The sequence below is a fragment of the Canis aureus genome, chromosome 14 (genome assembly GCF_053574225.1).
Source record: "Canis aureus isolate CA01 chromosome 14, VMU_Caureus_v.1.0, whole genome shotgun sequence".
Classification (NCBI taxonomy): domain Eukaryota; kingdom Metazoa; phylum Chordata; class Mammalia; order Carnivora; family Canidae; genus Canis; species Canis aureus.
Window position 1 is genome coordinate 21152581 of NC_135624.1, and position 14317 is coordinate 21166897.

The 14317-nt window shown below is 37.1% G+C and overlaps 2 long non-coding RNA genes across 6 annotated transcripts in view; both read left to right on the forward strand.

Moving 5' to 3' along the window:
• The window catches only part of LOC144283217 (uncharacterized), a 142112-nt gene extending 133992 nt beyond the window's left edge, over nucleotides 1–8120 (forward strand). Inside the window, exons 7-8 of the long non-coding RNA XR_013351644.1 lie at nucleotides 4844–4894; nucleotides 7401–8120. This is a non-coding gene — a long non-coding RNA (uncharacterized LOC144283217). The remainder of the gene's footprint in view (nucleotides 1–4843; nucleotides 4895–7400) is intronic.
• The window catches only part of LOC144283221 (uncharacterized), a 310775-nt gene that overhangs the window by 193618 nt on the left and 102840 nt on the right, over nucleotides 1–14317 (forward strand). The window lies entirely within an intron of this gene.

Here is a 14317-nt window from a genome sequence, read left to right on the forward strand (position 1 = left end):
TTGATGTTAAAAATTGAACTCTTTTGGGGGGGAATGTGACTTTTTAAAATTACATTGGAATAATCATTTGGCTCATTCTATGGGTAATCTGGTATTTCCTGCCCTTCTCAAAGAAACAGGGATTGTTCTGAATAAAAACCCTGACACTCTAAAGGAAAGGCCAGTACCTCTGTATTCGTTTTCTAGCTCTGACGTAACAAAGTACTACAACTTAAACAACAAAACTATGTTTTGTTTTGTTTTCCACAATTCTGGGAGATAGAGGTTCAAAATCAGGGAAATGACAGGGTTGACTCTCTTTGAGGGCTGTGAGGGAGAGATCTGTTCTGAGCTTCTCTGCATGGCTGGTACCTGGCCCTGTTCTTTGTCTCATTATCTTTGTCTTCCATCTGCTTATCTCTGTCTCTAAATTTCCCCTTATAATAAGGCCAACAGTCATATGGGACAGCCTACCCTAATAGGACCTCATTTTTACTTGATTGACTCCATAAAGAGCCTATCTCCAAATCAGGTTACATTCTGAGAAACGACATGTTAGAACTTTAACATGAATTTTGGGGGCACACGACACCATCTTTACCAGTGGTTTGTCTCTAAACGTGAGATGATCACTTTCTGAATTAGTCACAAAGAACTCTTACGGGATGGAGGCAAAAGTAGGACTTGTTATGAACAAAAAATTTCTGTTCACATTGAGTGTAGACACTCCAAGGAAAAAGCAGCATAAATGATCTCTTTCATTGGAAAGTCCCTACTTGGACACACCAAACTGCCTGGTCTTGTTGGCCTGTTCTCAGCTCCATGCCCCTCTCATCCAACCTGTAGTGTGAGATTGCATTATCCCACATCCCCTTTTCATCACAGACGTTGATTTTGGTCCTAGTGCTTTCCATCAACCCCATCCACGTTTCCAGGATGTATTTCCAGGATGTATTATTGGATCAGGGTCATTGTCAGACCTGTATTTCCCAAATTCTAGTATCTTCCAACCTAGAACACAGATTTGTTCTATTTCTCTGTTGTGTTTAGAAACAATAGTCTATTTCTATCCCATGCCTGGGTCATATTCCAGCCCAGCCAAATCAGAAATTCTGATTGTGGGACCCTGATTTTACCCTGATTCTCCAACACAGCATTAAGAATCACCAAGCTAGAAAAGCAGCGTGAGGAAGGGCAGGAGTGGGGCTGGTTTGGATACCCTGAGTACAGGGTGCATATACATTTCCCCAAAAACAAGCACTAAGTCTCAGAGACAGTGCAGTCTAGATACATAACATGAGGAAGAAATATTTTTCTAATTGCAGGATAATTTAAACAATTGTCCCTGCCCGCAGTATGTGCAGTATCTTACCTCGTTATGTATGAGAAGTTCTAGGTTGTTTGTTAATTGGATTCCGGATTGCAGAGTGTACTTTGAAGGCTTTTAGTACATGAGAAAAAAACTAAGTTCAAATGTAGCTACCTTTAATTCTACACTTAGCTACACAAAAAGTTTGCTTGAGTCTTAAAATTAAACTCTTTTTACCACTTTCCTTTCTGGCTGTTGGAAGTTTACTTTTGAAATAAATTATACATTTATGTCATTTAATGGGATAAATCATTCTAGAATTATTTATTAAGAGAACAGCACCTTTATACCCCTCATTCTATTTCCTTCTTTCATAGTAAAAGCCTTTTTATCATTTGCTGCTGCTTTGTAAATTTCAGCTTCTTGCCCTCACCTGAGCCCCAGGGTCTCTACATTTGTCCCCACAGATTCATTACCTTGAGTAACTTGGTGCCAAATTTTGATCATAGTTTTCATTCTTTGTGATGCATTATTTTTCTTGTGGGTGTCCTTATATAAACTTTTCTTTTTCCTCTTATCTTCCCATTTTTCTCCTAGTTTCTTTGTCTTGTGCTGTTTCCTTTTTCAAAAAATATTGAGGTAAAATTCACAGAACACGAAATCAGCCACTTTGAAGTTTACAATTCAGTGGCATTTAGTACATTCACAATTGTCCCCATTACCACCATCTAGTTCCAGAACATTTTCATCATCCCAAAAGGAAACCCCTTACCCACTAAGCAGTCTCATTACTTTTGGTAAGACCAAATACTTATTATATTACCTATTGCAGTCTAGCATATGGCTCTGAAATATAGCAGCTTACTAGTAATCATTTATTAATTTATAGTTTCTGGGAATCAGAAATCAAGACACACCTTAGACTTGAGCTCAGTTTCTTGTGGTCTATAATCAAAGTATTAGGGGCTGTCGTCATGTGAACACCTGATTAAGGAAGGATCCATTTCCAAGCTCACTCACTTGCTATTCGCCAGATTCAGTTCCCTCTAGTCTGTTAGACTGAGGCCCCAGTTGCTTGCTAGTTTTAGCTAGAGGTTCACCTCAGTTACTTGCCACATGGGCCTCTCCACAGGGAAGTTCACATCATGGCAGCTGGCTCCATCAGGGCAAGCATGTAAGACAGTAATAGAGGACTCAGAGAGGGAAGGAGGGCGGGGAGAGAGAGAGAAACAGAGATCTTGCAGGATGAAAGTCAGTCTTTGTATAACCAGTCTTGGAAGTGACATCCATCACTTGTGCTGTGTTCTAGTTATTAGAAGCAGTCATTCGGTCCAGCCCATAGTCAGGGAGGGTGTTACATAGACAAAGTGAAGGCCGTCTCAGAGGCTACCAGCCATGTTTGAGTACGGCTTTCTTCAGTTATTTTCTGTCTGAAAATGGTTGTGATTTGAGGATCTTTTATCCAATTTTGAGTAATCTTTGGTAATTAAAGGATGATTTTGCTTTTTCCGTTGAGCATCTAAAAAATTTTACATGAATTTGGAGTAGAGAAAACTTACAGAGGCAGAATTCATGAAAATTAAGACAGAACAAAATAAAATTTTGAATGTGTGTGCCTCACACATGAAAAAGACAGGCAGATGGGATGCCTGGGTAGCTCAGTTGGTTAAGTGTCTGACTCTTCATCTCAGCTCAGATCTCAATCTCACACTCATGAGTTCAAGTCCCACATTGGGCTCCATACCTAGTGTAGAGCCTACATTAAAAAAAAAAAAGAAAAAGAAAAAGGCAGAGAGAGTTGAATGATTATTAAATCCTGTACCCAAATGTCTATATTTATAAATCCATATTCCACATACTAGGTTTGGAGCAAAGTTATATTGATAAGTAAGAAGGGAAAAGATTGGTGTTGGCTGAAGTTATTAAGTGGGGAGAAAACTTGAAAAAGACCTTACTTAAAGGAAAATGAACACCACAGTGTTAAAACCATATTATTAAGCAGTAGGAATCAGACAATATTTACCATGAAAGAGAATATTTTGTGAGTTTTGACAACTATTTCAAAAACTGCCAAGAGAGGATTCTGATGTCTTTGTGTTTCCCTGAGGTAGGACCTCAGCGTGGAAAAAGTTTCTTAAAGCTCTAGGTTTTGTATCCTGGATCCCCCCCTGTAATAAGCTGTGTAACTTAGAGCAACTTATAAGTCTCCACTTCCTTGTCTGTAAAGTGGGATAATCATAGTACATGTCCCAAAGAGTTAATAGAAGCAGCTAAGTAGAAGTTTAAGGATAGACTCTTATATTTATTTATACTGAACTAAGACTAATGGATGGAACCATCGAGGGGGTAGATTTTGGCTTAATACTGAAAATAATCATCACATTTTAGAACAGGAGCTGGCAAACAATGGCAAGTAGGATTTTGCCCATGGCCTGTTTTTGTTTTTTGTCTAGTTTTATTGAGAAATAATTGACATACCTCCTGTGTAAGTTTATAGCGTATAACATGATGGTTTGATTTATAATATTGTGAAATGATGACCACAGTACGTTTAGTTAACATCCATCATCTCATATAGAGACAATAAAAAGAAAAGAAAAGAAATTCTCCTTGTGATGAGAACTCTCAGATTTACTTTCCTTACAATTTATCCTAGATATCATGCAACAGCACTAACTAAAATCATCATGTTGTACATTACATTCCTAGCACTGACTTATAACTGGAAGTTTATACCTCTTGACCACCTTCCTTCAATCCCCCTGTCCATATCCTCTGCTTCTGGTAATCACAAACCTGATCTCTTTTTCTAGGAGTTTGGTGTGTGTGTGTGTGTTTAGATTCCACAAGTAAGTGAGACATACAGTTATTGGCCTTCCTCTGCCTGACTTACTTCACTAAGCACAATGCCTTCAAACTTTATCTATATTGTTGCAAATGGTAGAATGTCCTTGTTTTTTATGGGTGAATAATATTCCATTATGTATATAATATTTAATGTATATATATATCAACTTCTTTGTCCATTTATTCATCAATAGAAACTTAAGTTGTTTCCATGTCTTGGCTATTATAAACAATGCTGCCATGAACGTGAGTGCAGATATCTTTTGAATTAGAGTTTATATATCCTTTGAATATATTCTCAGAGGTAGAATTGCTGGATCGTATGGTAGTTCCACTTATAATTTTTTGAGGAACCTCTATATACAGTTTTCTTTTTTTTTAGAGTATTAGTGAATGTATTATATATATATATATATTTTTAAGTTGTTATTTATTTATTCATGAGAGACACAGAGAGAGAGAGAGAGGCAGAGACACAGGCAGAGGGAGAAGCAGGCTCCACACAGGGAGCCCAATGTGGGACTCGATCCCGGGACTTCAGGATCATGCCCTGGGCCGAAGGCAGGTGCTTAACTGCTGAGCCACCCAGGCATCTCCATACTGTTTTCATGGCTTGTTTTTGTATGGACTGCATTTTAGTCAGTTTGGGCAGGATAGCAGAATACCACAGATGGGATGTCTTAAACCATAAATCTTTATTTGTCACAGTTCTGGAGACTGGAAAGTCCAAGATGAGGGTGCTGACTGACCTGTTGTCTGGTAAGGACTTGCTTTCTGGTTTATAGATGGCCATCTATCCTCATCTCCTCACGTGACTCAAGGAGAGGAAAGAAGCAAACTTTTTCATACCTTCTCTTGTAAGGGCACTAATGCCATTCATTAGGGCTCCACCCTCACACCGCCTCTGCAAATACTATTACATTGGAGGTTAAGGTTTCAACATATAAATTTGGGGGGGAACACAAACATTCAATTCATAACAGATTATGAGTGAAGAATAGCATTTATATTTCAAAGGGCTATTGGGGAAGCAACAGCAGCAGTAGCAATGGAGACTGTATATGGCCCAGAAAGCCAAAAGTATTTAGTGTCTGCTCCTTTACTGATAAAACCTTTGCTGACCCCTGGAAAGTATTCTCAAAATTGGATGTATTTACTCCCTAAGAATGGGAGTAGTAAACTGGTAAAGAAATAATTCAAACAGAGAGGACAACTGAAGAAATAACCTCTGAAGTCCCCTGAAACCCTAACATTCTATCAAGTTTTGGATGTCCATTTCATATTTTGGCAGCTCTGGTTGTTAGAAAATTCTTTCTTATATCGAGCAAACCATGTTTTTGTTTTTGTTTTCATGAATTTTGTCCATAGCTGCTCTGTTTTCTGTCCTCCATTCTTTGTTCCTCTGTGTTTTAGAGGAGTTGTCAGGAGGATGTTTGGAGAATGGAGGCCAAAGCCATTTCTGATATCTTGATACTAGATTAGTCCATCTTTTATTGCAAAGTGTTGGAAAGCCATAGTACTGATAGTAGTGAAGGAACAAAGGAAAATAAGAAGCCAATCTTTCTGTTAATGGCTAAGAAAAGTAACTTAAGAAAGGCGATATTGGCTTGGATTTGTTTAGATGTTCAACCTGATATGGCACCAAAACATATTATAATCATAACATTTATTGACCTTCTATGTACAAGGCATATATGTGTATATTATCTCATTGAATTCTCTCAAAAACAGTATTAGGTACCAGTTGTTACCACAATGGTAACTGAATACAACAATAAAGGCAACAAAAAAATTCCTTCTACAAAGTATTATCTCCACTTTATAAATAGGAAAATAAAGTTTAGAAAGATTAAGAAACCTGTCTGAAGTCAAATGAAAAAATGAATAGGAGGTTCTAGATTCGAGCCTGGTGTGCCTAACTCTGAAGCCTATTCTCTTACCTGCCATAGTACCCAACATATGATACCTTCTGTTTGTGAGAATTGTAAGTAATGTGGATACCGCTTGTCCAAAACCTCTTCCTTCCAGCCCCTAATAATAATAATAATAATAATAATAATAATACAAATCCAATTGTCTTTTTTTTAAAACATATTTTCCCCCTTTCAGCTGTAGGAAGGAGCAGAGTTCCTTACCCTTTACCTTCTCTGGGTGCCTAAAACATGATGAGTATTTTTTAATGTTTATTTTGGTTATCTAGTATTATGCACATAGGGAAATGGGTTGCATGAAATTCAACATTCTTCTTTGATTTGTTTGGCCAAAAAACAATGTTTTTTGGTTCTCCAGGCAAGTATAATGAATATTTTTAAAAGAAAATATTATCCTTGAACTACCTGAATCTATTATTTGTGGTAAGATTCTACATTCCTTCCTGAATGTTTTTCTACTTCTCCAAAAATATGGCTCTTCTGCCTTTCTTTGTTCCTCAGAAGAAAGACTAGGTCTTATTTTCTTTGTTTCCTTTACCTTAAAAGTCAACTTAAAAGAAGTTGGGTACCATGTGCTGGGGATGATTGTTAATTCTTTTAAAAAGATAGATCTTTCAGGATCATCATGTGTGCAACGGCAAAATAACCCCAATGTAAGTTGTACATATAGCAATGCTTTTTCCTTTTTATTTATTTTTTAACCAGTAGATATAAATTAGACTAAAGAACAAAGAAATTATTGATTTGGGGATAAGGTCATGGAGGGAGTTTGAGATGGAGGTGATTTTAAATTTTTGGAAAAGTTGGTGGTATTGGTACAGAGGGGTGGAAAGTTGATGCTCTAGTGGGACCATTTCTCTAGCATTGACTATAACCTTACATGGTCTCTGTAGGCTTGGATAGATTAGGATATGAGTAGTCAAGAGAGATTACATATAATCCCAAATCAGCCTGCTGATCTTGCCCTTCCCAAAGCTTGAATACTAAAAGCAACTATAATGAGGCTGAATCATCCCAAAGGTGCCCGGAAAAAGGCCATCCTTTAGTTCCTGAAGAATTCTAGGATCTTGGTGGCAGAGCCACCTGGGCTTATGTTTGCATGCTTTGGCTTGAGGATGGGGAAAGGCCTGATGGACAGAACAAGCAAAACTATAGGAAATGAAGGAAGTATAGGCAGATTGAAGTTAACAAAGGAAAAGGTTGCATTGCACAGGCAACAAGCCATGTAAGTCCTAAAGCAAGCATTGGTCATACTTGCTTAGTTTTGTTACTAATCCTCATCCTCACCTAGACTAAGACTTATAACATTATTTATTTGTTTGTTTCATTAAAAGGAAAGATTTCTACCTCACCATCTTTCCAACGTGCTTGATTTTACATTGCTTATAAGAAATAGTGACACTCCATTGTGATTCGATGCAATGTCTCCTATGTGACTCTGCCTCAAAGGAGATAATATCAGCTTGTGGCAGCTAGAAAGAAAATGTGAATAAAGAAGATTATGAGCCAACGAATCCTCAAGTATTAAAAGGTGTGAATTAATAAGAAGATGGAAGACTTTGAGAGAGATGAGATCTGATTTGAGGGAAAGACTAGCCCCAGCAATCGTGGCAATGACATGGAGGTTTGCTATAGTGAATTACTTCAGTGTCATCATCCTTATTTTTAACCCCGCATGTTCCATGACCTTGTCTCCAAGTTACAATTCAGTTAGCAGACTGTTGAGCTGTCAATTTGCTTAAAGCATTTCAAGGTGTCTTTTTCAACACACACACACACACACACACACACACACACACACACACACACACATATGTATCCTTTCTTTTCCCTAAGACCACTTTGCTTTATTAACATTTCTTAATCCATTCATACAAAAATCTGGTATCACCTTTATGAAATGCCTTTGAGGCTGCTCAGTTTGGGATAATTGCATTCCTCCCAAACAATATCTATCATTGCATTTACCATATGTTATTATATTTTCCTATTTACATGTTTACCTCTTCCAACTACTCAGTGACTTCTTTGTGTAGAGAAAAATAAATGGTTTTGAAAGGCCACAGACTGAAATAAGTCCCTTTTCTGAATAAGACTGCTTTCAGATAAACTAGCAGATGATCACATAGCTGACTCATGCTAAATCATCTAAGAAGCCAGACACAAAAGGCCACATATTGTGTGATTGCATTTATATGAAATATCCAGAAAAGGCAAAATCTGTAGAGACAGAAAACAGATTAGTAGTCATGTAAGGCTGAGGGAAGAGGGAAATGGGGAATGATTGCTTCATGAATATGGGGTTTCTAGGTAGGGTGATGAAAAAATCTGTAACCGAGTATTGATAATGGCTACACAACATTGCAAATATTCTTTTTTATTTTGTTTTTAAGTGGGCTCCACACCCAGTGTGAAGCCCAAGGTGGGGCCTGAACTCATGACCCTGAGATGAAGATCTGAACCAAAATCTGAAGTAGGACAGTCAAGCAACTGAGCCACCCAGACACCCCTCTAAATATTCTTAATGCTCCTGAATTGCACACTTAAAAATGGTTACACCAGTAAATTTTATGTTACCTGTATTTTGCCACAATAAGAAATAAAATAAAAAAGTTAAGTAAACAGGGGCACCTGGGTGGCTCAGTGATTGTCTGCCTTTGGCTCAGGTCGTGATCCTGGGGTCCTGGGATCAGGTCCTGCATCAGGCTCCCCTTGGGGAGCCTGCTTCTCCCTCTGTCTCTGCCTCTCTCTGTGTCTCTTATGAATTAATAAATAAAAATCTTTTTTTTATAAAACTGAAGTAAACAAAAATACAAACAGCCGAAAAAAGAGAAGAAAAAAAGAAAGAAGAAAGAAAGAAAGAAAGAAAGAAGAAAGAAAGAAAGAAAGAAAGAAAGAAAGAAAGAAAGAAAGAAAGAAAGAAAAAGAAAAGTGGTAAGGCCAGTTTCCATATGTCCCTGTATATTTCTCAAACGTTGTCCATAATGTCCTGACTTCCTTTACCTCCCAGATTTGGAATCCTTGACCTTTTCGCATCCTATATGGTAAATCCATAACCTACAATTCTCCACTGTAATTTTCTTCTCTATCAGGGGTCTCATGATGGAGAAAAAAAAGAAAGAGGATTTTCATATAGGGAAAATGGAATTAAATATTTTCAGAACTAGGTAAAATTACTTATCAGGCATGACCAGGGACTCCTTACCTTTGTGTATATAACTGTTTTAATTTTCAAAGTAATAACAGTTACTTCCAAAAAATAAAAAAATAGGACAAATGTATAAAGTAGAGAGGAAAAATTGGGGGGTGAGATTTTATTTTTATTATGGTAAATTTACATATAAAATTTACCATCCTAACTATTTTTTTTCATCATGATGAGTGTACTCCTTACTTCCCATCACCTATTTCACCCATCTTCTCACCAACTTCCCCTCTGGTAACCATCAGTTTGTTCTTTATAGTTAAGAGTCTGTTTCATGGTTTGTCTCTTTTTATTTCCTTTGCTCATTTGTTTTGTTTCTTAAATTCTGCATGACTGAGATTATATGGAATTTGTCTTTTTCAGACTTATTTCACTTAGCATTGTACTCTCCAGTTCCATCCATGTTTTGCAACTGGAAAGATTTCATTGTTATTGGCTAAGAAGTATTCCATATCACACACACACACACACACACACACACACACTGCACATCTTCTTTATACTACATCTTCTTTATCCATTCATCTATCAGTAGACAGTTGAGCTGCTTCCGTAGTTTGGCTCTTCTAAATAATGCTGCAATAAACACTAGAATTCATATATCCCTTTGAATTAATGTTTTTGTATTTTTTTGGGTAAATACCCAGTAATGTGATTACTGAATTGTAGGATAGTTCTACTTTTGTTTTTTGAAGAACCTCTATAATGTTTTCCAGAGTGGTGAAAAATCATTTTAAAAAATCCCCTCTGACAGAGACAAAGCTATATATAACCAAACTGGGATTTTGTTTTTCTTTTCTGAGCATACAACCTACCTTTCCCAGCCTCTCTTGCCATTAGGGGAAGGACTATGTGTTCTGGCCAATGGGATGTTAGTGTTTTGAAATAATGTGACCCACTCCCAAGGCTAGCTATGAAATCCCTGTGCAGTCATCATACTCTCCTTAACTTCTGCAATAACTTTAGAGGTGATGTATTTGAGATTAAGTAGAACCACAAATTAGAAGAAATCTATTTCCCTCTGTTACTGAAAGAAAGGTGAGCAGCCAAGCCAAGATCCAGGTGACTTGAACAAGACTATGACTTGAATGAAAGGAAACTATATGGTTATTGCCTTAAGCTTTTGAAATTCAGGGCCTATTTGTTATCACAACATAACCTTTCATGTTCTGATTCATTGACCTTTTAATCTTACTCAGTGGAGGTAACTAACTGTATATCCAGTTTTTCAATCAAAGTATAGAATTTTTCCTGTCATTCTTTGTCCTGTCCCTTTAAAGTAGGTCCCAGATGTAGTTTTGGTGACCCACTTAGTGCTAGGAAGCCATGTTCTTTCTTAAACCAAGTAAGGGAAACCCATTCTTTTTGCTAGTGAGGTATTTGCTTAGCAATGGGTATATGATATGATTCTGGCCAAAGAGAAATAAGCGGATGTCCAAACATAAAGTTTCCTGGAAAGACGTTTCCATAGGTTACAAAAAGATGGCTGTTCATCTTTTGTTCAGTGTTGGTATAAAGCAGGGGTTGGTGGTGCCATATATTGGCAAGTGCTGTTATTGCGAGAACAAAGTTTTTATGGTAAACAGAGGAAAAAGGTGGTAGTAACCATTGTTCTTCATGATATCCCTGAGCCAATAAATTAACCAACTCTCAAGATGTTCTTTCACATCTTTTAGCACATGAGATAATAAAACTTTCTTATTTTTTAGCTGCTTTGAGATTTTTACTGTTACTTGCAGCTGAAAACATCCTAGATACTGATATTTGTTTCCAATGATTTGGATATTTCAAGTAATAGTGCAGCAAATACCCTTGTACACTTATCACTGGTGATGTCCAAAATGCTTTCTCTAGTTGTATTGCTAGGTCAAAGAGTATAAACATCTAAATGTCTTATAGGTAGTACCACATTTTCCTCCAAAAAACATTACCTTCTCCTTAGCTTTTAAGTCTCCTTATTTGGATATTATTGATCTATTTAATTTTGCTAATCTGATAAGCAAAATAATATCTCTATGTTTTATTTTGTATTTCTTTCCTTATTAATAGACTAGTGACAATTTTTTTAAAGATTTTTAAAATTTATTTATTCATGATAGACAGAGAGAGAGAGAGAGAGAGGCAGAGACACAGACAGAGGGAGAAGCAGGCTCCATGCCAGGAGCCCGATGCAGGACTCGATCCTGGGACTCCAGGATCAGGTCCTGGGCCAAAGGCAGGTGCCAAACCGCTGAGCCATCCAGGGATCCCCAACTAGTGACAATTTGTAGGGTTGTAAGTTGTCTATCCAAAAATTTTGTCTATTTTTCCACTGACATTTGTATTCTTAATTAGTAAGAACTCTTAATAAAAATAAGACTATTAACTTTTGCATTGCAAATATTTTCTTCTGGTCTGTTGTTTATCTTTGACTTTGCTTATAACCCCTGTTCCTACTCAGGAATTCAACATTTTTATCTCATCACTTTCCTCACTCTTAAATTTAATGCCTTCCAATTTTTTATCTTAAAATCCCAAGTGTTGTTCTTCTCTGTGGTATTTTCAAGGACCAAGAAATCTTTAAAGTGTAAATAACCGAAATTGTAAATGATTGACAAGATATTTAGAGGGCTAGGATATATGAACAAATACTTCTTAAATTACTTTGTGTAGTTAATTGTTTTTCTTATGAGGACACCTGAAGGAAAGGGAATATATTTTTGTCAAGTACTTACTTTATGCTAGGCATTATGCTAGGTGCTTTACATGTAATTTTTTTAAAAGATTTTATTTATTTATTTGAGGGGGCAGGAAGAGCACAGAGGGAGAGGGAGAGGAAAAAGCAGACTCTCCAATGAACAGAGAGCCTGATGTGGGACTTGCTCCCAGGACCCTGAGATCATGACCTGAGCCAAAGGCAGATACTTAACCGAACCATCCAGGCGCTCCAATATGTGATTTTTTTTTTCAATTTCAATGGTCATGACAACTCTTTAAGTTGGCTTTTATTATTACTATTTCAGGAGAAGTAAGGTCAATAGCTTGCTCATGGTCATATAGTCAATAAAGACTAGATCTGTATTGAGTCCAGGTCTTCTTAGCTCCTTAACAATAACCTTAACCAAGGTACTCTATGATACTGGATAGATACGCAAAACAAATACAATTCCTATTTTCCCCTTTCACACTTCTCTTTTTGATACTCTTTCTTTTATCCTGGAACCGGGAATAAAAAGCATGCAATTCAAACATTATTTTCTTTTCATTGTACCATGGTGTCTTAAGCTAAAAAAAATAGGACATGTTTTACTTTTTAGGTATTTTTATCAAGCACTGTTTGTGTACAAAACTGAATCAATCACCAACATTATCAGGAAAACATTTCATGATGTTTGTGGGCTAGATATGTATGTTTTTGAAGACATTGATAAATTGGGTGATGGCTTTATGTCATTTATCACCCGGGCTTATTTGTTAGGGACTTACCTTTCTGAATCCCTCCCTGTTTGAACAGTCACTTCCTCCTGTCTCAGCTGGCTGTCTTTGATGTCTAGTACTGTCTGGTATTATTTTTAAGATGAGAGTGTGGGAAGAAAAGAGGAAATGTGTCTGCATATTGCACCAACCTCTGATCCAGGAGAACTTTTCTACTTCTGAATTTCAAGATATACTCTACCAAGGATTTAAGTTTCTTTGCATGCTAATCCCAGTTTGAGCCCTGTCTAATAGCTTTTTCTTGAATAAACATTCAGAATAACCAAAATAAAAGAACCTTTAATTCAGAGACTGTACGCCTTGGAAATAGGATCTGGAAAAACCCTAACCAAAGATCCTAATCTTGAGAGCCACCGATTTTTTTTTTCTTAGCAAAACAGGTGGGGAGTCGGAAGTCTAGATTTCCAATTGTTATTCCGTCACTTACTTGCTGAGTGTCATTGAGTAACTCAAATGTCCCAGACAGTGTTTTCTTTACCCTCGAAGAGGAGGAATTGAAGCAGGGTATCTCCAAGGTCACTTCTGTTGTCTAGTCTCATACTAGAACACCAGAGCAACCGACACTACATTGTGGAGTTGCCTGAGTTGAGTACTCTAAGAGCAAAATCAAGTGCTCTTATCTTCCCTTCATGTACCTTCTCTCCTCTGTGCACTATGCACAGTAGATAGATGTTTATATCTTGGTCCATGAAAGTCTCAGAGTCTCTGGTCCTGCGTATCTTTGTTCCCATTTTCTCAAACACTACTTCTTGTTCCAAAACCTTTCATATTTGTAGTCTCCTAAGGACTTTCTCCTTGGTATGAAAATGATATATTAATTCATACTAATCACTTAATGGGCTACTTCTTGGTAACTTGCTTGCATTCTAACAGGGACTTTCAATACACAGAATATATTGATTCTAAAGAAGTGACTCAAAAAGTGGAAATTACAGTTACTTTGGGTTGGGCCAGTGGGAAAGGTTAAGGGTGGGGGTAGTTATGGGGGGCTTCTCAGAAATCATCAGAAAACAGCCACTTGGTCTGCCTTGTTGAATTGAATATAACATGTTATGTTCCTGATCTCTCTGAAAAGACTAAATGATCTTGACATCCTTTTTCTGTTTGTAAGGCCCAATATGATTTTTTTTTTAAAGAAAGAATTTGTATACCTTGGAGGGAGAAATGAGGACCACAGCTTCTTATTAATTCAGAGAAACCTGAAGCCCCATCAGATGTCAACTGATTCCAATGGCCCCATTAAGGAGTAGAGCCTAAAGAGACCTGTAAAAATCCCTCTCTTAATTTTAAGACCTTTAGGCTCTAGTCATTGGTTATGGAGACTTACTCTTTTCCTGAAGAGAATTTTGAGTTTTCTGTAGTCAGGGCTCAGGCATTTTACTTCTTTTTATGCTCCATGGAGCCTTGCACAGGCTGGGAACATACAATTGCTTAATGAATACTTGCTGACATATCATCCTCCTGGAAAAGAGACCAAAACAGCTATACATTTATTACCTCATTTTTCTGGGATAAAGCAGCTTTTGAAAACATCAGTAGAATTGGAATCTCTATTTTGCAAAGAGAGGAAAA